We start from the raw sequence: 26,623 nt of genomic DNA, 5'->3' as shown, positions 1-26,623 counted from the left end.
AATTATGCCAGTTTTTATCCGACTAAATTAAATTTTAACTATTATAGAATTGGAAATTGTATTAACTGGTAATCCCACTTGTTTTAACTGCTGAATAATTTTTGTTTGCTTTATGTGTGAGACCCTAATATAGGTACATACTTGGAATGTTAATCCCGCGATTCTTGGCAAATAGCTAGGAGAGCTTCTCAAACAATGTAGAAGCAATTGTTTCGATTTAAGTTGTGGAAAAGTAAAGAATTTCTAAATCCCGGGACTAATCCGCGGATCCGGGGATTGTGATAACGACATCCCGAAAATCACGGGATTGGAAAAAGCTGAAAAATGAACATCCCTAGTACATACATGCATGGAAGTTTCTTTGAGGCAAATCATTTATTGAGGTTTTAAAACTCTATCTTGATTTTGCCAACATTTTTTTCGTTGCGATTTGAAGTGATATAATTTTACCTGCCTGGGTGATCCCTGTAACTTTCCTGCTAACCCCAACTGAATTTAATTCATGGATAAATTTTCTGACATGGATTTGAGCGTGCAATTAGTTAGTTCCTACAAAGCGATTGATATTATAACAAATTGACCACACAATTTTTGAAAATGTTAAAAAAGCTTAGGGCGAAATGTATGGATGTATGTATGTATATGAGACTTTATTAACTTTGAAATTAATTTCGTTTAAAACTTTTGCTTCAAAATTAATGTTTGTGTTTCATTTAATTAAACATTCATTAAACATGAATCCGTAATTGTTCGCGTTATTAACTTTCTACGAATCGAAGGGATTCTCTTTCAAATAAATTTCAATTTAAACAAGTTGAGATGATAGCCCACACACAAGTAGTAAATACCTACATACACGAATACATATATGTATGTATGTATACATCAGGGTGGTCCAAAACTACATCCGAGAACAAAAAGCTTAAAATTTAAAGCTCTCACCCCCAAAGATTTCTCTAAATGGAAAATAGAATAGCCGTATTTTTTGTTAAAAACAGAAAGGATATTTAGACTGTCTTAAAGGCCATGAATTTTCTATGTATTTTATATGAGAAAAAACACTTTTTTGTAGTAATGGTATAGAATTCCTCAAGATTAATATTTTCCGATCGGAAAACTCTGTTTTTCTTTAGCAGGCTTCTAATAAAAATACCAAATTTTTTAATTAATCATTTTTTTAATATTAACAATTTTTCATAGGTCCCCGAAAACCCCCAAAAATGCAATCGGGGAAACCATAAAAATCACTAGTTTTAAAAAATTTGAAAACTGGGTATTATTATTGCAAGTCTTCTGAAGAGAAACAGAGTCGAAAAATGTTGTTTTTGAAAAATTCTATACAATTATACCATATACCAAAAAAAAAAAAAAAAAAACTACGGGAGTTCTTGTTTTCCATTTGGAAAAATCCTAGAGGGGAGTGCTTAACATTTTAAACTTTTTTTTGCACCACCCTAATGTAAATACATACACTCCAACTACTAGAACGATGAGAAATTCATGCTGCTGCAACGAGTCAGCCGGCAGCAATTTTCATATATCCATTTCTATGCTCAACTGTACGTCCTTGCTGCTGTGGCAGCAAAAGTTTCAACAGCAGCCGTCTCGGTGCAATGCAGTGCGTCATTTGACCTACAACTATAAACTTTTCATTTTTATCAATTCGTTATAGCAATCGCGATTTGTAGTATGTATGTAGTTTTTGTTGTTACTGCTGCTGCTGATAGTGGTAGTGTGTTGGCGAAAATCAAAATTTATTTGCAGCATGATTTTAAAACTCTTCTATTATTTTTATTATATTTTTTTTTTTACTATTTTCGAGCATTCATATTCAAGCTTTTTGTGGACTAGTTGAGTTTGGCATTGGTAATAAAAAGGGAGGTTAGTGGTGGGAGGTTTTTTTTTGGTTTTACGAGTACTAGTTTCAAAAAGCAAATCATTGCGCTATGAAAAGTGAAAAAAATTAAACCGAAAGTGAAATAGCAAAAGCAGCAAATATAACTAATTCCATGGTTACTTGCCGCAAGCGCTGAAAGTAATACAAAAATGTATACTTTTTTCTCCTCATTGCTTGCATGAGTAAAAAAGGAGGGGAAAATAGTAATACATATGAATTATGTAAACGTTTGTGCTTTGCAAATAGAGAGTTTCTTTTGTAAGTGGGTCGTAAATGCAGCATCAAGTTAAACCGGTTCAAACGTTTCGTTTGCCATTTTCATTTGGAGGATTACATTTTCGCTGCGCGCTTTCTTTGGCTGCTGCGTCAGCTCTTATTATGTGGAATTATTACTGTTGTCCTCTAAGGGATATGACTAAGACGATTTGATTTGAAAGATACCACAGGAATTAATTCACATAAACGATGGCATTTGTATACTTATGTGCTTTCATGGGATAAGAGATGGAATTCTTACTGGACGTCTTGTGAATATACCACTATTCAAAGTATATTCCCAGTGCAACACTTCTTCGTTGGGGTAGACCGTCTGGCCATGGTTTTGGGGAAAGATGTGACGGGGAAGATATAACGGTCCCACATGGCTCGCGTNATCTATTTTTTTATTATATTTTTTATTTTCCTATTTTCGAGCATTCATATTCAAGCTTTTTGTGGACTAGTTGAGTTTGGCATTGGTAAAATTGGTAATAAAAAGGGAGGTTAGTGGTGGGAGTTTTTTTTTTTGGTTTTACGAGTACTAGTTTCAAAAAGCAAATCATTGCGCTATGAAAAGTGAAAAAAATTAAACCGAAAGTGAAATAGCAAAAGCAGCAAATATAACTAATTCCATGGTTACTTGCCGCAAGCGCTGAAAGTAATACAAAAATGTATACTTTTTTCTCCTCATTGCTTGCATGAGTAAAAAAGGAGGGGAAAATAGTAATACATATGAATTATGTAAACGTTTGTGCTTTGCAAATAGAGAGTTTCTTTTGTAAGTGGGTCGTAAATGCAGCATCAAGTTAAACCGGTTCAAACGTTTCGTTTGCCATTTTCATTTGGAGGATTACATTTTCGCTGCGCGCTTTCTTTGGCTGCTGCGTCAGCTCTTATTATGTGGAATTATTACTGTTGTCCTCTAAGGGATATGACTAAGACGATTTGATTTGAAAGATACCACAGGAATTAATTCACATAAACGATGGCATTTGTATAGCTTCATTTTATGAAATAAAATGAAATGAAAGATAAAATACTTATGTGCTTTCATGGGATAAGAGATGGAATTCTTACTGGACGTCTTGTGAATATACCACTATTCAAAGTATATTCCCAGTGCAACACTTCTTCGTTGGGGTAGACCGTCTGGCCATGGTTTTGGGGAAAGATGTGACGGGGAAGATATAACGGTCCCACATGGCTCGCGTTTCGCCCGATCGCAGCGTGGTCCTATAGGCGGCGTCATTTTTCTCTGCGGTTTCTTGACATTCCTCATCGTACCGGTTGTTCTTTCGGGCTCGCTGAAATCCAACTACTTCTTCGGCGGCGGTACTTAATGATCGGGAAATGTGATTCCACTGCTCGCGTATGTTGGATTGTTGAATGGTGCTCTCAGAGAGCAGGGGTGTGAGTCGAGTGGAGAATAAATTGTAATGTATTTACATCCGTTGCTACGTCGATTTCTTAGAAAAAATCCGAACAAAGTATTGTGATTCCGGAGTTCCCTGCCACTTCCCTGAACATTTTTATGCGAAACGGTTTGTTGCAGATCAGCCTTGGNTGGATTGTTGAATGGTGCTCTCAGAGAGCAGGTGTGTGAGTCGAGTGGAGAATAAATTGTAATGTATTTACATCCGTTGCTACGTCGATTTCTTAGAAAAAATCCGAACAAAGTATTGTGATTCCGGAGTTCCCTGGTTTCACGATAACTTCCCTGAACATTTTTATGCGAAACGGTTTGTTGCAGATCAGCCTTGGCAGCCAAAAGTCCGTTTTAAGTACTCGGAAGGTTTTGCTTTTGTAGGATATTATTGAGACCGCAGAGAATTCTGTAGCTTTGACTCAGTATTCGTCATCTTTGGGGCCTGACCTGATAATGCCGGTAATAAGATTACTGTAGATCTGTTAAGTTTTGAGAATGTGCTCGTTGCAAACTCCAATTGGACTACTTTGAACGTTATTGGTTTTAAAGCCGTTGACTTCGATGAAGAAAGTTCCTCTCTGGCTGCTGTTTACAAGAAGACTATCTGCTTTCTCCATCACATAAACATCAGCTTGGAAGGCGCTGCAGTCGTTTTGCATACTGCTGACTGATTCATAGGTCTTTCGAGTAGAGATCGATAGCGGTTCTTTGCTCCACTTTTTAACCATAAGTTTTTATAGCTAATCTAGGACCTGCCACTTAAAGACGTTCATCACATTCTTCTCAGGTCGGTAACTGTGTGAATGTCGTTGTATTAAAGTCCCAAACCAGAAAAATTTAGTTTGTGCTGGCTTTAAAGGCGACTTTAATTGCATTAAGCCGGCCATGCTCTATGTTCAAAGGGCGGTCTTTGTAGCTCGGGGAAAAATGGGTTGAACCAATGGAACCATGTATGCTACTTACTGCTTCCGATATGCCGAAGAATGCGATTCTTTGTGCATATCAAACGAAACTAAGGACAGCTTATAAGCTACGCACTACAAAGCTCGAAGTATTTCAACTGCTTTATTATGTAGAACCTGCATCGTAGCAAAAATATTTAAAACACTGTCTTTCGTCACGCTATGGGATAATCTGTTACTCTCGCTTGGAGACTTCAGTTTCTATGGACACATTTCCCCAACTTCCTCGGTATGCCAAAAAATAAATCCCTGAAGCTGACTATTGTTTTTTGTTTTGTCTTCTGCTTAGTGTAGAAAACGGAGACCTCCGCATCGTCCACTACTAATTGGTTACTCACAAATTTGGTTGTAGCTTGCTATATTTTTCCCTTTTGGAAATATTCAAGGGGTAAATACGTACATAGCTTCTGGATCTGATGGTTCCGGCCATGCTTGGTCTAATCGAACTCGGTGCGAGAGATGAGGTGGGCATTATGGATCTCATAAGGTATTATTGAGCCTTCAGCTCCTTTTGGTCAATAATTTTTGTGTTCAAGTTTAGTTCCCATTTTTTTATGTCCATTAACAGAAGGGTCGGGTGGTAAAGATGGGTTTGAAAATTCCTGCTGATGTGAAATACAATCGCGTCTATGAGAGTAGTGAGCTATATTCGGTCTCTTCGATAATTCTTCTTATATAATTGGGTTGCTCAACAAAGCTTTGCTTGCACCTAGGAGTAGGAACTTCTTGGAAATACAAGCTGTTTTTTGTAGCAGTTTTTGCAAAATTTCTCAACCTCTTGCGCGCCATGTAAATTCTCGTAATTGAGAACTACGTTTCTATAGAATTCTTCAACTTACTCCATTGGTTGCCCCACAATTGCCACGATTTCCCAAATGCAATTGCGTTTTTTACGGCAACCCTTTTTTTCCACTATTCATAAAAATTTTTCACAGGAGAAATACCAGCGAATAAATAGTACAGTTTTTGTGAAATTTTCGCTGGCAGCTATTCATACAAAAAAAAAAAANTAACAGAAGGGTCGGGTGGTAAAGATGGGTTTGAAAATTCCTGCTGATGTGAAATACAATCGCGTCTATGAGAGTAGTGAGTTATATTCGGTCTCTTCGATAATTCTTCTTATATAATTGGGTTGCTCAACAAAGCTATGCTTGCACCTAGGAGTAGGAACTTCTTGGAAATACAAGCTGTTTTTTGTAGCAGTTTTTGCAAAATTTCTCAACCTCTTGCCCGCCATGTAAATTTTCATAATTGAGAACTACGTTTCTATAGAATTCTTCAAATAAATGGCTTATCTCTTCATGAATACCTGTACTCTGAAAATCTCCCTTTGCTTTAAGTTATGCAGGAGTCGCTTACTCCATTGGTTGCCCCACAATTGCCACGATTTCCCAAATGCAATTGCGTTTTTTACGGCAACCCTTTTTTTCCACTATTCATAAAAATTTTTCACAGGAGAAATACCAGCGAATAAATAGTACAGTTTTTGTGAAATTTTCGCTGGCAGCTATTCATACAAAAAAAAAAAAAATAATAATAATAACGGCAATTTCTTACTGCTGCCGTGTTTATAACCGTACAAAATAAGTAGTACATATGTACCTAAAGGTGATGTTGACGAAGCTGTTGCTGCTGCTCCACACACAGTTGTTGATATTGATACTGACAGCTATGTACTGCAATTTTGTTGACGCCGTTGTTGTTGTTGTTTTTGTGTGCTGCGCTTGTTAACAACAATTTTGATCAATTGCAAAGATGGCAAAAGAAACCAACGTCGCTTTTCATGACGTGGCTGCGAGTATTGGATGAGAGTTTCGATTTGGGCTGCAGCGGAACGAACGCTTAGTTAGTTGTGCCAACACCATTGGATACTTGATCCACTTACTGCTTATTAGGCGTGGGTTGGAAGTTGCTGTAGTGGTTTTCTTTTCATGTGGGAGCATCGCTGGCAACTTTTGTTATTAATTGTTTTGATCGGAGACCATAAGCTGAGTGATGGCATAATAATTTTACGAGATATCCAACGCTGAGACGTGTCTTACATCAACAATGCAACGAACAATCAATCAACGCTTTGTTGTTGTTGTTGGTATTGTTGCGGTGGCATGGCTATCGCGGTAAAGTGGCTGTGCATGCGACAGCGATTGATGAATGTCAGTGGGAGGGACGCGTTGAAAGTGAAACTGTTTGGTTTTTGTGGGGTTAACTGTAAATAAATTTGTAATAAGATAAATAAATAAAAAGGAAAAAAAAAGTTTGTAAAAAAGCTAACATAAGACAAGGGGTACAATACAAGCTTTTGTGTAGTTAATTGCCAAGTAAGCAGATTTTTGAGTGGTGATATTGCGAAAAAAGTAGACTATTTGCCACTTTGAAATTTTCTTACGAAAGCGAAAGTTTTGGTCGCCTTAAAAGGAGAACAATTTACATTGCGATTAATTTCGCTTTCGTTATTGTTCAGAAAGAATTTTATTTATTTAAAAAAAAAATTAAAAACATATGTAAAGAATTTTTTTAAAATAAAAATGTAAAGTATAAACTTCAAATCAAAAAAGTCATAAACATAAATTAACATATTTTTGAAGGAACGGACATTTTTAGTGTAACGAGAGCAGTTTAATAATCTAGCCACTTTTGGAATTTCGCGCCTAGTAACTTTAAATGCAACACTACTGTCACAAAATATTTGTTAATAGACTAGAAACTGTCAAATTTGTGTACGAGCCGCTGCACTTCCTTGACTTTGGCAGCCATTGAGAGTAGGGACGTTCCGATACCGTCAAAGTATCGATACCTACTCAAATGAGTTTACTCAAATAGCTACTATACTACTTATATGAGTCAAGCGAATGTATCGATACCTACTTATATCGATAATTTTTCATCCTTTTAAATTCAACAAAGCGAAAGTAATTTTCAGGCGTTTTCTGTGACTTAAAGCTTTGCGGCACCTGAGTGGAAGATCGACCTATCTCGGAAGAAAGTTCGAAAACGACCTATCTCTGAAAACTTTTCAAAAGCGCCCTATTTCAGAATTTGATTGGAAAACGCCTTATCTCAGAAAACTTTCCAAGAACACCCTATTTCAGAATTCGGTTTAAAAACGCCCTATCTCAAATATTTTCAATATATTTGCAGTTGAGGTATCGATATGCATATTTCTTCTTTAGTAGCACTTAAAGTAATACGATTACTTAGACAAAAAATTCAACCTTTGAAAGGATCCCACAAAACTTTACGGCTATAAAGATTGCTTACACTTTGTTGTGGTATCACTAGCTTTGTAAAAATATATCCACACTTAAGAATTTGGCGGTGTAATTGCTTAAAACATTTTTTTTTTTTTATGAAAACGAAGCAACTATTTTCCATAGAAAAAATATTATCGACAGGATATGGCACTTTCTCAAATCGATTCGATACAAGTACTTTTCTTTCGATACCAAGTAGGTATCGAAACAACGATTCGAGTAAAAAAAGTAGTTGGTATCGAAACAAAAGTATCGAGTACATCGAGTACATGTATCGGAACATCCCTAATTGAGAGTAGCCAACCTCGTAAATTTCGACAAAAACGAAGAGTGACAATGAATTTCGTCCATAATCCATAACTTGTGCTGCAAACTGCTAGCCCACGCAGCATATTCTCCCGATCAAGTACACTTGGATTATTTAAATCCTAGATAAATAGATCTGAGGTGGCACTTGTTGCTGCTCTCCGAGAGTATCTCAGTGATCTCGCATCTCGTTTTTTTATCGACTAGCGCGGACCCTAGGAACTTTGGATTCGATTGAAAATTTCTCTATGCAGACCCCAGTCAAGGAGTAATGATGGAAAAACTATTGTTTTCCATTTGGTAGTACAAAAATTTTGACAGCTGGTTTCAAGCTCAATGGCAAAGCCAGAGGAGAATATTTCTCTCGAAACTATACTCCGAGTGTATTGCAGTGACTTCCCAGCTAGTGTTGCCGTTTTGGTACAATTCTATCCCATTTTCGTCGAATATTTTTCTAAATTTTAATTTTTGTAGAGCCGCTTTCCATTTGGTAGAAAGTTTTTTTTAATTTCATTCATTTCAAAGAAACGACAAGAATAAGTCGAATGAGGCTAACATTCTTTAAATGAATATTAATGCAAAAAGATTTAACTTGTCAAACAAATAATTGATATTAAAAGTTCACCTGAACTATTCTGGCCATCATGGCGTGGGATTCAGATGAAGAGAACGTTACAAAAGTTGAGAAAAAGCTTGTGATATTTTTAAGGCAGGATCATAATGCCTCGCTTTGTAAAACTTCGCGGACCTCTGGTATTAAAACTTATTAATATGACTTCAATAGGCTATTTCTGAAGTCAATTCAACACCATAAACGGAGTTCTACAAATATCGGAACAGATTGGAAACAAATGGAATAAGATCTGAGTTTTATTGTAGATGCATCAAAACTTTATAACCAAGCGTTTTTAGCACTTTTTCTGTTAATCAATTCCGGTCTGTGTTTTAGTTGATCTAAATAGGTTTTCACGATAGAGGGTGGAATCAAATTTGGCCATGGGGTAGCGTTTCATCTTGTCGCGCCGGGCACCTCATAGCCCAATGCCGAAATTTCTATGTCGCAAAAACCTGTTTCTACGTTTGGAAGAAAAAATATTTTTGATGCGGCAACACTATTCCCAGCAGAGGTTTTCACTTTTATGAAAGCTATTAATAAACTCGGCACCGATAAAGTTGGTAAATATGGGCCAGGCGATCTTCGCAAGAGATGCCTAAGCAGAACAGTCTTAACCGCATTAGAGCTCCCGGTTACTGGAATACAGAGGGTAACTGTAGGGCGGACGAACTTGAAAGGACGTTCTGGCAAATGAAAGATGGATAGATGTCTGATTTCTTGGCTAACTTGGCTTAGGCGCCAGAGAAGGTTCGTTAAGGAGATAAAATCGGTGCAGCACCTACCTGCATACCAAAACAGGTTTTTGAAAAAAAAATCTAAGTAAAAAATGTTAAAGCATTAATTTAAAGATATTTTTTTACATTAATACAATATTATTAAGAAAGCAATTTAAGTTGAAAATGATTTTTTTATTTGCATTTAATATGAAAACTGACGGAAGGGGAAACAAAAATTTTTCACTTAAATTTTTGCAAAAACCGGCAGTAAGAAATAATTTTCTGCAAATGAAATTTAATTAAATCAATCAGTTTGTAAAAGTTTACCACTTGTTTAGTTGAAAAGAAATTTTATATGCAACTTCATTTATAAAACCGAAAAAACCACAATTTATCTGCTGATAATATTTTGCATAATTATGTGCGCAATCAGGGCAAAAAGCGTGTTTTTAAAATCAAAATTAAAATCAACAAGAATTAATAATAATATGTTAAGTACATATCGTCGTTTAAAGTACAAAACCGCGTATCGCCATTCTGCAAAACCGCGTAACTGACATTTGCTGCCGAAAAACTGGATTTACTCACACACGCTCTAGGCTCAATCCTAATCCATTCGTCCTGAAATATACTAGCCAGAAATTCGATTGCTTAATAAAAAAGAGAACCATTTTGAAAAATGAGTGTTTTTACTCTCTAGAAAATAATTTATGCAACCTCACAAACGCGGTTTTGCATTTTGTTTATACGCGGTTTTGTACTTTAAACGACGGAATGTATCTACCTATAAAACCGCATTCATTAATATACTAAGCTTTTTTCACTCACTTAAGTAAATACAATGGTTGTTATAAAAAAAACATATTTAATAAAGTTTGCTATTACAATTATTTTGCTCATTAANTATCTACCTATAAAACCGCATTCATTAATATACTAAGCTTTTTTCACTCACTTAAGTAAATACAATGGTTGTTATAAAAAAACATATTTAATAAAGTTTGCTATTACAATTATTTTGCTCATTAATTTACATGTAATACAAATTCACAAACAAATGCGTATTCACTTACTTACATAAGTTTTTAGGACTACATATGAATATACGAGTATGATGCATGAGTTTTAATAGGGAATAGTATATGTTAATATTTATTGCGTAAAACGCCATTGATGACCTTTGATATTATTTAAAATTTACAACTTTCTGCTGGAAAAATACATACAACTATTTATATTACTAATTTTTTACTAATTAATAATTTCTTCTTAATAACAATAATTACATAGATGGCGCTTATGACTCGATAGCTTGAGATCGAGTTCCACCTCAGGTTTTCTGAACCCTATTCAGAATTTCCTCGGCTATGATTTTTTCACAAAAAAGCGATATATGCATGTACATATGTAGGTATGTATGTATCTACATTAGACTGCATCACTCCCCATACAAAAAAAAATCGGTACTATTTTTCCATTGGAATTATAAAATCTGTTATATTTTAAGACGTCCACCAAAATATTTCGAAAAAATGAAACGATTTAAGTGAGCTTGACCAATTTCAAAATAACTCCAAAAATGGAGTTTTTTATGCATAAAAATAGTTTATTAAATTTTTTTTTTTTGAAAAAATCCCCTCAAATGACAAAACGGTTTAAGCTCAAAAAATTTGCATAAAAATATTTAAAAAAAAAAATAAAAAAAAATTTGAACGGAATTGTATTGATGAGATTTTTGATGCTGTTTTTTAACTTTTTCCAAGATTGGTATAAGAAAAACTAGAATAACTTAGCCTAAACTCTTCTGATTTAGACTTAAGAGGTGTCGGTGGAGAGGTATTTTCTCACCCTTTTTATTTCTTTGCTAATAAACTCATTCAAAGGATGAAAGAGAAAGGTAGGATGAACGAACGTCATTCAAAGTTGAATTAAGAAGTCTTGGTATTTGAAAAAAAAAAATTTGGACACAAATGATTTTTTTTTACAGAAATAAAAACAGTGTGAAAATACCTTTCTACTGAGATCCCGCAAGTCTAAATCAGAATAGATTTGGTCCAGTTATTCAAGTTTTTCGTATATCAATCTTTGAAAAAAGTAAAAAAAACAGCATCAAAAACCTCATTCTTACGATTCCGTTGAAAAGATTTTTAAATATTTGTATATATATCTGAGGGGACTTTTTTCAAAAAGTTTTTACGAAACTATTTTTATTCATAAAAAACTCCAGTTTTGGAGGTATTTTCAAATCGGTCCAGCTCACTTAAATCTTAATATTTTTCCCAAATATTTTGGTGAACGTCTTAAAATATAATACATTTTGTGATCCCGGCGGAAAAACCGCAACTTTTTTTGGTGATGCAGTCTAATGCACATATATATACCACGTAGAAAATATAGCTTTCCGCTATTCAAAAATAATAAGGCGTATTCTTGTTTTTGTGTGGTAAATGATAGGAAAATTGCATGATTTTCGATTCGTACGAAAACAAGAATAAGCCCCAATAATTTGTTGAAGATTTAAAAGTCAATTTTGGAAGAATTTTTCAAAGCTTTTTTCCCGTATCACATGCAGCCTTTTGTATTAACGTTTAACAAAAATAATATAAAATTAAAATTAAACCATTTAAAATTACTTTTTTTTGTTTTTCGGTTTATCAGCGTGCAGATTTCTGCTAGCTAAACAATTTTTTTTAATGTCTAAAAATTAGAACCAAAAATTATTAATTTTTTAATAANATAACAAAAATAATATAAAATTAAAATTAAACCATTTAAAATTACTTTTTTTTGTTTTTCGGTTTATCAGCGTGCAGATTTCTGCTAGCCAAGCAATTTTTTTAATGTCTAAAAATTAGAACCAAAAATTATTAATTTTTTAATAATAATAAGTTTATAATATAATTTAATAAGTTTTGTTTGTCAAATATACATTTCTTTCAATCTTGCTATTCACCGAAAAGAAAAGAAATATAAAATTCTGATGAAAAAGTAAAACAAACATTAGTTAAGAAAAAAAAAACTTAAAAATGTTTTTTTTTCGTGATTTAAGATGAGCAGTCGTGGTTGTGAAATAGTTTTGCTTTGAAAATTTCTAAATAATTTTATGAAGAAATGTTCTGCCTTATCCTGAGTTTCGCCTGAAAAAAACTCACCCAAAAATTTGTCATCCGCCCACAGTAAAACTATGGAAACCAAGAGTTAAAGTGAACCGGTTCGGCGAATATGAAACTCATGATAAGGCTGATTCTTTTTTCAAGCTCGGTTTTTATCAATCAGTTATAAAATTAAAGATTTTAGAAAAATGTTAATGATTTTTTTAAATGAAAATTAATTTAAGAACTAAAAAATTTTTAAAGCTACAAAATATTTTTTTTTTAATTTTTTTTATTTTTCTTTAACTCGCCAATCAGAATGCAATATTCGAGTTTGTCATGCAGTTTTGTTTCAGCAAGTTCTACAAAATTAAAAAAAAATGTAATATGTTTTTTGCAAAAAATTTTTTTTTTAATTTGTTTTTCATCTAATCGAAAGGATATAGAAAATTATCAAACACTTATATTACGAAAATGTAAAAAAAAATCCATATTTCTAAATAAATATCTAATGGAAATTCTCTTCACATAAAATAAACATAATTTTCTTCTATTTTTTATAAAAGTTTTTTCAAATTATATTTTCCCTTTCACTCCCTGATCGCGTAAATGTATTCTAATAGTATGCTATGCATTCTTTTTGACCAAAAACAGAGCAGAAAATAGTCGGCCTATACGTAGAGACGTAGGAGAGACGACTCCAGCGAAACATCAGCATTGTTTCCGTAAAGTGCACGGCACAATAACAGAGCTTAACGCCATAAATACCCAAATAACTCATGGCCTATACCACAATCGCCCCTGTGAGAGAACAGTCCTAGTAGCGTTGAACTTGTCAAAGGCGTGCGACACCGTCTGCCATTCCACGCTACTAGAAGACATTAAGGTTTCCTCCCTCTCCCACAGGGACTCAAACAGTGGTGGCGAATTATATGAGTGGTTGACAGTCATCAGTAATCTTCCGAGATCAAATCTCGAAACCTAGAAGAATCTCTCCCTTACTGTTTAACTTCTACATCTCGAAGCTCCCCTAGCCACCTGAGGGAGTTTCCCTGATCGGAGATGTAGAGTGCACTAGGCGGTTTGACTGAAAATACTAGGGCTGGGACAATCGGTATATCTCTTAATTTTTCTCAAAAGTACTGAATCTACTCTAACAGTTCATTAATATTATAATATGAGATTCGAAAATCCGAATATCCGGTTAATATCCGTTCATTTGACTATCTGGGTGTTTCGATTTTTAATCGGATATGCGAATATATACGATTATTCAAAAAATCGGGTTGGAAATTCTAATTCTAATATATATGTTGGTACATACATATGTACATACTTCTTGCCGAATCCATTTTTCTACGTTTGAGTTTCTACACTTCTTGCACTCTTCCAAGTTTTCCAGAGGCAATATCAGTTAGTTAATTAAAACTGTCTGTCTCAGTTGCCAAGTAATGGTTCAATGCGATCGCTAACAAAACTAGCGGCGACGTAATTAATTTATTGCTAAAGTGCAATGCCAAGCAGGCATACATGCTACGAACTATTATCGCAGCGTTTTATTTTCTGCTCAAGCAAAAGTACTTAACGTACATTGATTTTCTATTATGGCTAAAAGTTAAATACTTATTGCAAAAATAAATCAAAGTATAGCGTAAAAATCGAAACAGAATCCAATTAGCTGCATTTGAAAGTGGCTCATAAAATAGCGTGGCATGTCAGTGGCTGCTACTGATTTTGGCTGCAGATGCACGCACATCTAATACATAAATACGTATGTATGTATGTATATACTTGCACTTATGCGCCAACACTTGGCCGCCTATGCATGCCATGTCAGCTCAGTCTGCCAGCAATTAAATCCAGTTTGTCATGTGACGTAACGTGACACTGCCACTGCCACTGCGGCTATGGTTGCGGTTGCGATGCCTACTGCCGCTGTGGTTACCTATAAAGCTACCTACTACGCTTGCCGCTACTTTCATCAAATCAACTTAACCGCACATGTCAAATGCGTTAGTAACAGTGTTGCCATATTTATAGTTTAAATTTATTTTACACAAGCCATAGTTTTTTAAATTACCTTCCAAAACAAAATTTCAGATTTGAATGAATAAGTTACAATATTCTAATTTTCGTTATGGATGTTTCTGACAGGGTAGGAGTATGATGTAATGTGGAACGATTTTCCGTAGTCCCTTGTCAAATTTGGTTGCGAGCTGAACTTGAGGTATCGTTTAAAAAATTAACGAAGCAATTTTTATTTTATTAGCACGGTTTTTCTTTAAATTATTCAGCCTCATTGTGTAAGTCGTAAATTAGGCTACATTGTACGACTCGACAACATTGGCATTGTCTACTGTCGTGCTGAAATAAGTAAACGATGAAAATCGTCGAAAACTATGCACTGGTGCTAAGTTTATCCGTTTTAATACACTAGTCGAGGGAAAATTTTAGGAATGCCATGAAATTGTCGATACGATTCGACTCTCGAAAAACGACTTGCATTCGACACGACTATCGCAATGAGGCTGATTATTTTTTTATAAATATTAAAAAACATTTCTTCGTGTTTTAATGCAACCATATTTTGGTTGAAAATACAGTTTTTGGGGGAAAAAATTAACAAAACAAAATAAAAAATATCTGGCAACACACGTATGTACATTAGACCGTATCACTTTAAAAGTAAAAAAAAAACGTTCCTGAGTCTCAAGTATTTTCGCGAGGCCAATTCGAAAACAAAGGTTTTTTTGCCGATCATTTTTCAAAGACATCTAAATTTGGCAACATGATTCTTTTTTTTTAACTGGAATAATGGAAATACTTCCTTAGCAAAAAATTAATGTTTTCTTAGAGCTTAAATTTACTTACATTAGGGTGGCAGGAAGTGCTACAATGAACTTTGGAATAATAAAGATTTTCTCCTCGAGCCAAAACCATCGATGAATCATACATTAAGATCCGACTATAACTGCTGATGATATGACGAAAAATGTAAAAATGCGACGCCTATGTGCGGACAAAAAATAATCGAAATTACCTTCGAGACGAAATATGTATATGTAAATATAAGTATTCCGTTCTAGTTATAACAAAAGTTTAATTGTTTCGGCGAGCTTCAAATTACGGACATTAGTGTGGTACGTTAGTATAATAAGAACTGAGATCTGGTCGGTAAGTACTGGAAGGGAGTATTTGAGGTCAATGAATTTTGGAATAAAAAATTGTCTCCTGTAAATGCCGTCGATCTTTACCTTCGGCAAACAATTTTCCTTTTTTCGAAATATTCGTACAAAAATACTTTAGATTCGAAAATGTAGGCCGTTTTTTTTTCTGACACGACCTAATGTACATCTAGGGGCTGTGTTTTTCTTTGCATGTGTCTATACATGAATGTGCTTAATGCAATTTAATCCCACGAGCATAAAATCTTGTCATACAGCTCACATTGCAACTAACTAATTGCTTTTAGCAATATTTGGTATGACATAAAATATGTACATATTAGTTGTATCTATTTGATTTTCATATAACATTGCTATTTTCGCAACAAACTCAACGAGTTTTAGATAAATACGCTACTGTGCAAAAACAAACAAATACGAGTTCAATTTGATTTTGCGATTCTCATGTCTACGTACGCACTGCGCAACGTGATTTTCGATTAACATATGATAGCTAAATGCATATACATATGTACATATTTATGTGTACATATATATTTAGTACAAGTGTGTGCCAAAGCAATATTCATATCAATCATTCGATGCTAATTTTAGAACTTCTATTCCCTAACTCTGCCCAGTAAATAATTTCAGGATCCTGAGCTCGAGCTAAACAGCCTTCTTCCTCGCAGTTAAGAGGCCTTCCACTCTGCTTTCCTTTCTCTTTCCTTCTTCTTGTAGAATGGCTTTTGCGGCACCCAATTTAGTAGGCCTTTTGATGGAGTTCCTGTAAAGCTTCTGAGTGCCGCACTTGCGCTTCTTTCACTCAGATGCCAATATGTGTTTATTTTATTTATTAGCTTTCTTGTTTGATTCAGGTATTTTTGCGTACTGAATAATAATGACTACCGGCAGCATGTTTTGTTATTGTTTGTGATATGGCTAACAGCGCGGAAAAGCATTTGCTTAAGGCATTTGTCGTTTGCTTCGCATAGATTTTTTTGCTCATTATGCAGATTAGCGTTGCTATGGCAAATAGTTACATACATATATTTAAGAACCTGCTTTGCTCTTCTCATAATAATTTTGTTGCTGCATTTCTTTTATTGAGTACTTTCGATATGTAACTATGCACGTTAGGGCGGCCCGTATAAATATCAATATCATGGGCCACCCGTTTATTTTACTCTACGTAAAAAATAAAACCATCCACAAAAATTCCGAAATTAAGAAAAATAGGGGTCGATACCAGAGTTTGAAATTTTTGAAACTAATAAAAAAAAGGCAAACATTCGACAAAATTTTAACTTTGACCAGCTATAAGTCAGCGAATTTCGTCGAATTTGCGCGACAAAAAAAATCTTTTATTAAATTTTTTAAATTTTCGTACGTGTCTTCATTTTGTACGTAGAATAAAATAAAGGGGTGCCCCATACAGAATTTGTTATTTTTAAGGACCACCCTAATGCACATATGCAAAAACGTTATGTCTTAATATTTCACTGCTTAAGTACTGTATATGCGCCTAGTACAGAAGTAAATATGCTCATTAATATTCTAAGAAATAAATGACTTGAGAATCGTTTCCGTGTTCATAAGCAAAGTTCAAAAATAAATCAATTCAGGTACATATGTACGTGTTTGTGTGAACATGTTTGCATTTTTCCATCACTTATAAGGTATTAATATGAAAATATTTCAATTCCCACCGCGAAATTCTGATAAGATAACATTTTTTTTTTTATCTGAGAGCAGTCGAATAATTCAATGACTTTTTTAATAAAATATATTTTTACAGTAAAACATAAATTTCGTTAACTTAATAAATTTTGATAGCTTCATAAATTTCGATATCTGGAAACTCAATAGAATTCGATAAACCGGTGAATAGTGAAAACTCGCATAATTACATATATAATCCTAGAAATTTCGATAGCTCGATATACTTTGAAATTTTCAAAAACTAAGATTCGATAAACCGGCATATTTCGGTAAATCAATAATTATCGATAACTCGATAAATTTCTTTAGCTCCATAAATAATGATAATTCAGTAAAAATCGATAACTTTATAGATAACATTAACTTGACGAATTTCGATAATACAATAAATTTGTATAACTCGATATCTATAGGTAAATTTCGACAATTAAGTTTCTGTGTCTCTATAAATTTCGACAACTCAATAAACAGGGATCAATTTGAATAATTCGATAACTCAATAAAAATAGATAGCTCGATAAATTTCGAAAACTATAACTATAAACGATAAGTTTCGATAACTTAATAAATTAAATCTGTAGAATTTGCTGCAATTTCTCCATTGCGCCTGCATTGGGTTCCCCCAACTTTCGACGCCAATTACGGTTGGTTTTGCTTCAAATCAATGCCGATAACGTCCAACAGCTCGACGGTTGTTTTACTCTTTTACAAGGTAATCGATAGGAATGACATCGCATAATGATTTTCTTTGGTGCACGTTCACCAGCAGAAGTCCACTGTTTGAAGTGCTCTTACGTCTCTGATGTATTGTCATGGGTCTATGTAGGTTTCGCCCACGATTACGAAACCTTGCACGAGTCTAACTCATAACTTCATTAAATAATACATAAAACAAAAATTTACCAGGCCCGCAAAATTTTTTGTGAAAATTTGTGTCAAAAGCTGCTAATTTTTTTCATTACTGTATGTTATGTATGCATCAGCTTTTAATGATCGCTGTATGCTTCCGAAACGACCGTCAGGTGGTCTATGCGGCATTAATTTCCACTATAAACTTTTGTTAATTGCTAATAAATAGCTGTAAATCAAATACCGTTTGTTGGTTACTCATTTTAATTATCATTGCAATAAAAAATTGCTCAAAACGACTTTCACAAAAATTACCGAACACTTGTTGTAGACCACAGAACGGGTTGAAATTTAAGCAATAATATTTATTGTAGATATAATAAAGAGACAAATATATTGCAGTTGAATACACATACATACATACATATGCTGTTATGTGCTGCCGAGAGTGTTTAAACCAGCTCTTTTAGGTTGAAAAATTAAATAAATTTGCACATTTTAATCTAAATTATAGCAGTAAATGTTTTAATAACTACAACGATAATAAAAAAGACACATGATTGCGCTCACATACATACACGTATCTACACACGTACATGGGACTGGGCCGCGAAAAAACAGTTTTTTACTCCTCCAACTAGTTTGAAGAGAGGATTTGGTTTGGTAACTAATTTCTTCATAAAATGTTTATTTGTTACCCGAATTCAAAGTGTATTTATAATAATAATAATAGATTGGCGCTTACACATATGTTAGTATTTGGTCGAGCTTCTCCTCCGATTTGTGGCGTGCGCCTTGATGTTGTCACACAAAGCGGAGGGACCTATAGTTTAACGCCGACTCCGAACGGCGATTGTATTTTTATGAGAAGCTGTTTTTCATGGCAGAAATACACTCGGAGGTTTGCCATTGCCTGCCGAGGGACGACCGCTGTTAAAAAAAAAACCTTTTTCTATATTTTTTTTGCGATGTTGCTTTGACTAAGGCTTGAACCCAGGCGTTGCGGAGTGGAAGCACTGCTTACTACTACACCACAGCGCCCGACAATTGGAAATATAAGCATCTAAAAATCAAAATGATACGGATGAAATTTTGAAAAAAAAACAATTTTCAAAAGTAACTCAACAGCATAACATTTAAACACGAACGATTTTCTAGTAGCTAGATACCGCAAACGGGAATAATTTTCCATTTGACAACGACTTTTCTGCAAACGAGAGGCGAAGATGGCGTTTTTATACTCTGAACTACATTGAATATTTTAGTTTTTTTCGAAGAAAATTAATATTTGTTGGAATGACTCTGCAGCCTATTCTTTGTCTTCTTTGTTTCTTTTTTTCAATAGCAGAGCTAGCCTCCCCTACATTTACGTTTACGGAGTTTACCAACCGACGTAGTTGATTGGTTTGTATTCTCTCTACCGACAACGATACAGTCTCCGATTTGACATCGACTTTGGAAAAGCGATTGGATCATGAATAATTTCTATTATCGTGAGTTTCGCGCGAAAACAAACTCGCCAGATTTTTTTAATCCGCCCATAGTGAATCCGCATAAGCGATTTCGGCCGAAAATGAAATTTATGAAAAGGCTGATTAGGAATAATCACGGGGGAAAAATTCCCGAAGCAGTATTTGCCTTAGTATCGGGTACTTGGTATCGGACCGAAAAGTATCGAGTATTTATGTACTTGTATTTACTCGGTTCGTTTCATCCCTATTCTTATTTTATCATTATCTTATTTGTGTACTCCACTTCTCATTGCTAATAAACTTTCCATAGTTGCGGTTGTAAAGGGCTATGTAACAGTATAACAAATGACTATATTAATGAAAGCAAAAAAAAAGTTGTTAGTTGTAGATATTTTAGTCCATAAATCTTTGTACCCATAAACCCATTAAACAATTATAGGTTAAGATATGAATTTAATAAACTTAATTACTTTTTAATTAAATTTGATTTATTGCTGCCATAGCGGAAATTTTTAGCGCTTGTTGCCACATGAAAATTGCTTAATTAATTGGAAATATGAGTGTTTTTAATAGCTCTTTAATGCAAAAATAGAATTGAGCAAATGATAGAAACAGCCAATAAAAAAAGTAATGAAACTTTAATGTCAATGCCTACTCGTAACAATTTTCATTAGATTCGATTTTGCAATTTCTGGCTGGTAATTTGTTATATTAAGTACAGTTCATACAGAATCGCAAGTCGCAAAGGAGATTTGTATACAAACTAGCGAGATTTTCTTCCAAAATATGTATATATATACTATAATTTATTGCTGTTCTAATTATAAAACCTCGTCTGCACGGTAGACTTTGTTATGGTAATGTGAACGATACCTGAAAAAGTCAGTTAGAGAGGAGACCAGGGTATCATGCTGTCCAAACAAATATTTTAATCAAGATAAGAAAATGTGCTATCTCTCGATTTGACAGAAAATATTTTGAGTTAATTAAAAAAGACAACAATTACCGCTACGCTGCAACTAGCATTGACACACAAATGGACAAATATAGAAAAATTAAAGAAAAGCAGAGTCATCACGCCTGTTCCTTTTATGAGGTTTTTTTTTATTAAATTTTTTTTGTACCGGATACCAATTTCAAAAAATCCGGTATTTTATTACCGATTACCAATATTGAAGGAAAGCGGAGTGATTGCGCCTGTTTCTATTATTACGGTTACTTAAAAAATTAAATCGTTTTTTTTTTGGTACCGGACACAAATTTCAAGGAACCCCGTGTTTTTATTACCGATTACCAATTTTGATAAAAGCAGAGTAATCACACGCGCGGTTTTGTTTATTACAGTTATCTAAAAAATAAATCGTTTTTTTTTACCGGATACCATTTCCGAAAAATCCGGATTTTTATTACCGATTACCAATTTGGAAAAAAGCGGAGCGATCACACCCGTTTGCTTTATTATGGTTATTTCAAAAATGAGATCGCTTTTTTGTACCGGTTGCTTATCTCGAAAAACTCGGGTTTTTTATAACCGATTTTCAGCACAACGATTTCTATTATTAAGGTTATTTAAAAAATTTAAATTCTTTTTTTTTGTACCGGGTACCAATTTCGAAAAGCCTGCGTTTTTATAGCCAATTTAGAGAAAAGCGGAGTGATCACACCCTCTTCTTTTATTATGGTTATTTCAAAAATTAAATCGTTTTTTTTGTACCGGTTACAAATTCGAAAACTCTGATTTTACCAATTTCGTACAAATCGGAGTGTGTGTAATTTTTTTCACGTTAAGTGCTAGATATATTCTCTGCACTAGAAACCATTACGCGATATTTTCATTTAAAATGTTTATTGATAAATTACATATTTATCGATATATATCTATTATTCATTTCATTCATCATTTATTGCCCAGTCGCCATAAGCAGCTATGAAGACAGCTTGAGAAGTCAGTGACATTTTGAATATCCCTCGTATTAATTAATATCCCTCATAGTAAATTTAAATGCAACACTGTTGCCGTTAACTGCTATTGCGTCAAAAAAAGCCACCAGCGTTTCAAATGTTGTCAGCGGCCTTCAAAAATTGTCTAACTTATTCCGTAGTAGATAATCCCCATAAACTAATTGATGAGCCGTAAAACAATCATTAACTACGGTGGAAATTAATAATTTGCTCAGTATCTGCAAGTGTATTAAGAGGGCCAAGACACGTGATATTTGGCAAGCGTAAATTGAAGCTGACCAGCCAAGGCAGCCTGGCACATCATTAGTATTATTACATGGCATTAATGCATGACCACCATGCTGCAGGTAAACCTACAAATTATAATATTTTACGCAACAAACAAAAAAATAAATAAAATCTAAAGGCACATTAGATTTTAGTGGAAAAATTTAAAATGCTAGAAAAAAATAATAGCAAGTAAAAAAATCATTATTAAAAACTACTATGTTTATACATACTTAGGCGCAGCTAAGGCAAGAAGAATAAACAAAACTCAAGTCTAGGGCCAGGGTCACGTTGTTGCGCAATTAAAAATAATTATAGTTTCATAGGTATGCATTTAGCATCTTTGTTTCGCACTTTTTTGTATTTTTAATCACTTAATTTTTTTATCTTTTATTTTTCTGATTTTCTTTGAGCTATGTAAATCTCAAATCGCTGCTTATTCGCTTGCCCTTCGCCAATTTGCTCAATTCGTTTGTGAGCAATTAACTTACCATTTCGAATTTTCGCAAAAGTTTGCTAATTGCAGAAGCATACAATTTAAGAGATAACAAATATTTAGCATATAATTTTTTGCGCGATTATAAATAGGGCAATTTACATTTGAAATAGGTAAGTGCCATGAATTTGCCAAAGGATCTCTAGTTCAAATCAGCAGTGCATTTCTAAGTAAATACTGTATGCTCCATCAATTCAGCTAACCATTTTTTTATGTACTTTAAGAACTTTGCACTTTTTTCATTGTTTAAAAGTTTATACGGAGAGTGTTAATATTTCTCTTTTTTTTGCTCTTTTTAGGTGCTACTTTTTTGCTTCGCTGTTTAATTGACGCAGTCTAAGTTCGAGGTAAGTTCTGTTGTTTTTGGTTCAATACATAGGTACGAGGTGTGTTCAAAAAATAAGCCGACTAAAAATTGTTACCAAAAATAAATATCTAGTTATTCATCAATTTAAAGTGATCTCATTTTGATATGTATGTACATATAAAGCACTTCTCCCAACGTTTTCCAATCCTCCAGGCACTTCTGATAAGCACTTTTTTGTATAGCCTTGCGCTCTGCCAGCGCTGCACTCTTTTTCTGCTCAATTGTTGCAGATATTCGTCCTTTCATGAGTCATTTCAGCTTTTAGGAACAGGAAAAAATCAGAAGGGGCAAAATCTGGTGCATATGGTAGTAGGGTTGCCAGACTTAAAATGCCGAAAGGGGTACAGATAAGAACAACTTGGGGGACTTGGGGTACAACTGAGTAAGGAAAAGGGGTATTTTTCGGGTGAAAAAAAAACCAAATGGTTTCAACAAAAAATTGGTTTATTCGTTTAACAAAACAAAGTTACACTGGCGAACAAAACTGAGTGCATGGTACATATTTACATATGCAGGAAGTTTCTGCTAAGAAATACTTCATCCTTAGCAATGTACACATACATAAATATATATATATTTAGGTATATCATCTAAAAATACAACTTACAAACTAATAAAAGATAATTGAAATCGATCCGTAAAATCGAGCGCTGCGCCATCTCCGAGCGTAAAAGGTACACAACAGACAAAAAATAGAAAAATACCAAAATACACCCTTAGGCATTTCTTTACCGCTTTACGGTATTCTGTTTATACATATGTATGCATGTGCGTTGGTACTTAGTAGTTATGTGGGCTGATTTTGTCACCAGATGAATGGCACAAACAAAACGATTGTGGAAATTGTATGTGTTGCTATTTTTAGTCGAGAGTAAATAAACGCACACAAGAGTAAATGTACACAACCGTAGCTTAAATCGAGCAATAACAAAAACTATGCATAATGGGTGGGTAAGAAACACTACGGCAATGTAGACGCTTACGAATGTTTACAGCTATAATGGCTATGTGGTTAAAAATAGTAGCTGCTAACCGACGACCGCCTATTTATGTACGTACATACATACGAGTACTTGCAGTCGCAACTGCACCTGAAGAAAATTAGAAAATTAGCAGATACATTTTCTTACTTCCATCATTAACATTAATTTTCTTGTATTTTCTTAGCTCCACTTTCATATAAATCGGTCACACTTCCGTTCACAACTCAACTACTCTGGAATTTGCTTTTATTTTTAGTTGCTCATACGACACGTGCACCTCTAATATGTGAACCCCGCCGCTCGGCTGTGCCCAACATATCTGCACTCCAACATATAAAATAAATATTAGCTACATATCAAATTTAGTGTTTTTTTGTTGTTGTTTTGGTATTAGATCGTTCATAGCTGTCATTCATTCATTGCTTGGCGACAAGTCGCACGTATGTCAATAACACATGTCAGCCGCACGTTGCCTATTTGCGCTTTTATTTTTCCGAGCATTGCGAAGAAGAGCTCACAGTCATACTGTTTGTATTTAAGTATTGTTTGCTGCTTAGGAGGAAGTCTATCTCATACAGACTGCGCTTTAGTATGAATGTGCAATTTTTAAGTTTAAATTTTAACCCGCAGATGATTGATGAATATATTTTAATAACTAGATGGGATTAATCAGAATTTTATTAAATTTCACGTATAAGGAATGATAAATCATTTAAATATCTTCATTAAAGTGTCAATTTTATTTAAATGGTTGACATCAGCTACTCGAATGCAGTTAGAAACATTCATGCTTACATATATGTTTGAAATACTGATATTTCCCAAAAATTTCACGGTATATTAGCTTAAGCTGAAACCAGTAAGCCAATCAAATGAGATTTACTTTTTTAATTCCCACTAAAAATAAGTTCTATGAAAAGTGCATAGAATGCCGTATGGTGCCCGAAAATTAAAAAAAAAATCGAGAAATAAGATGCGAAAAATCCAGAATAGTCCCGTAAAAACTCCAAATTTTCTCGAAAAAATCCCGAAATGTTGTTAATAAACTCCGAATAGTAGCAACACTATCCAAAATCCAAAAAAATCCAAAATATCCCGAAAAAATCCATATACACGTTGAAAAATTCCGAATAGTAGCAAAACTATCCAAAATCCAAAATATCCCGAAAAAATCGATATACACGGAACAATTTCGAAAGAGTTAAAAAATAACGTAAAAAACGCACAAGATCTCAAAAATATTAAGCGAAAATTCCTAATAAAATCTGAAGAATCAAAAAAAAAAATTGTAAAAATGTTAATAATCCCGAAAATTCCAGATAAATAAAGCAACAAAAAATCTGGAAAAAATGTCTAAAATTTGCATAAAATCTCGAAAATGCCGCTGTAAAGTGTCATTGCTTACCAGCAACAATGTAGTAGAGTTTGAACGAAATCGCAGATCCCTAACTAGGAAACATAAATTCACCTGTGCATTAGCAAATGCGGTTCATATACATACATACGCCCCCCCTGTTGGATATATTTACTAGGTATATGTAGTACATACACATGTACATATGTATGTTTACTTGTGACTATCTGATATATGCATCTACTTTGTCGAATGTGTAAATACATACGCGCTTATAGCTGATATCGCAATTTACGCTTGAATGATATTATGGTTGACATTTACGCGCTTTGTTCGGAGTTTGTGCGTTGCCCACCCGCGTGCTAGAAAAAGCTTGCGGTGGCGGCATTTCCAATGACACTGACTGACTGACTGGGGCAACGCTGCAGGTAGATTAACCACAATTTCCGGGCGCAAGTGATGCATGAGTAAGTACGCAACAGCACACTCCAACACACAGTACTTTTATTCGTATATGTATATCTACACCCACTTTGCAGAGCTAACAAAGTTAGCAGAAGAATTCTTTTATAGACGTTTTGTGTGGCTGGAGCAACAAAAAAAAAAAAAGAAATTGTCGAACGCAATTAATGCCAGCGGATATGCGTTATTTGATACAATGACTATACTATGAACTTTTACAGCGTTATTTTTTTTTGTGCTTTAACTAGAGTGCAAGCTTGCCATTCAGCGCGTGCCATTACAATTCCATTTTAATCGTTGTATTATCATTTTTCGCATAGCTGAAGCGCAGTGAGAGTATGTGTATATCGAATATTGTTTAAGTGCACTGATTTGACGGCAAATTTATAGAGTTTAAATTTCCTGCATTGTGTGTTAAAAATAGCAGCATTTTTTATTTGCTTTAGACTCTACGTAATTTCAATAGAGTGTGGTATATTTAGTGGCATATTTTTATACCCGAGCGCACTTGTGCATAAGGGTATATTAATTTTGTTCACATAACGGTTGTTTGTAACAGCCAAAACGAATCGAGATAGATATAGACAAATGTATACATATATGCTCAGAATGAATAGAGAAATCGATTAAGCCATGTCTGTCTGTCCGTCCGTCTGTCCGTCCGTCCGTCTGTCCGTCCGCCCGTGTACACGATAACTCGAGCAAAACTTGAGATATCTCAACGAAATTTGGTATGTAGGTTTCTGTTAGTCCAAGGTAGGTTGGTATTGAAAATGGGCGAAAATTTAAAATGGACAGATAACCACGCCCACATCCCATATAACGGTAATTTTCCAGAAATACGAAAATGCGATATTTTAGTAACTACTGAAGATATTCACTCAAAATTAATACTTGTAATAACTTTCAGACAAAAATAAAGAATATTATAAATTTTTGGAAAATGGGCGTAGCCACGCCCACTTATGGTTATATGTGTATATCTTGGTAACCGCTGCACC

At 34.2% G+C, this 26,623-nt stretch overlaps 1 long non-coding RNA gene across 1 annotated transcript; it reads left to right on the top strand.

The window, feature by feature from the left end:
- Positions 1-13,567: 13,567 nt before the first annotated feature.
- Positions 13,568-24,798, top strand: LOC108370715 (uncharacterized). Its single transcript, XR_001848664.1, has 3 exons — positions 13,568-13,638; positions 22,756-22,803; positions 23,991-24,798. It is a non-coding gene; the product is annotated as an uncharacterized LOC108370715 (long non-coding RNA).
- Positions 24,799-26,623: the final 1,825 nt, after the last annotated feature.

The sequence above is a fragment of the Rhagoletis zephyria genome, unplaced genomic scaffold (genome assembly GCF_001687245.7).
Source record: "Rhagoletis zephyria isolate East Lansing unplaced genomic scaffold, Rhagoletis_zephyria_1.1 Rzeph_scaffold_04424, whole genome shotgun sequence".
NCBI classification, from domain to species: domain Eukaryota; kingdom Metazoa; phylum Arthropoda; class Insecta; order Diptera; family Tephritidae; genus Rhagoletis; species Rhagoletis zephyria.
Note: the sequence above shows the minus strand (reverse complement) of the source record. Positions and strands in the feature narration are given on the sequence as shown.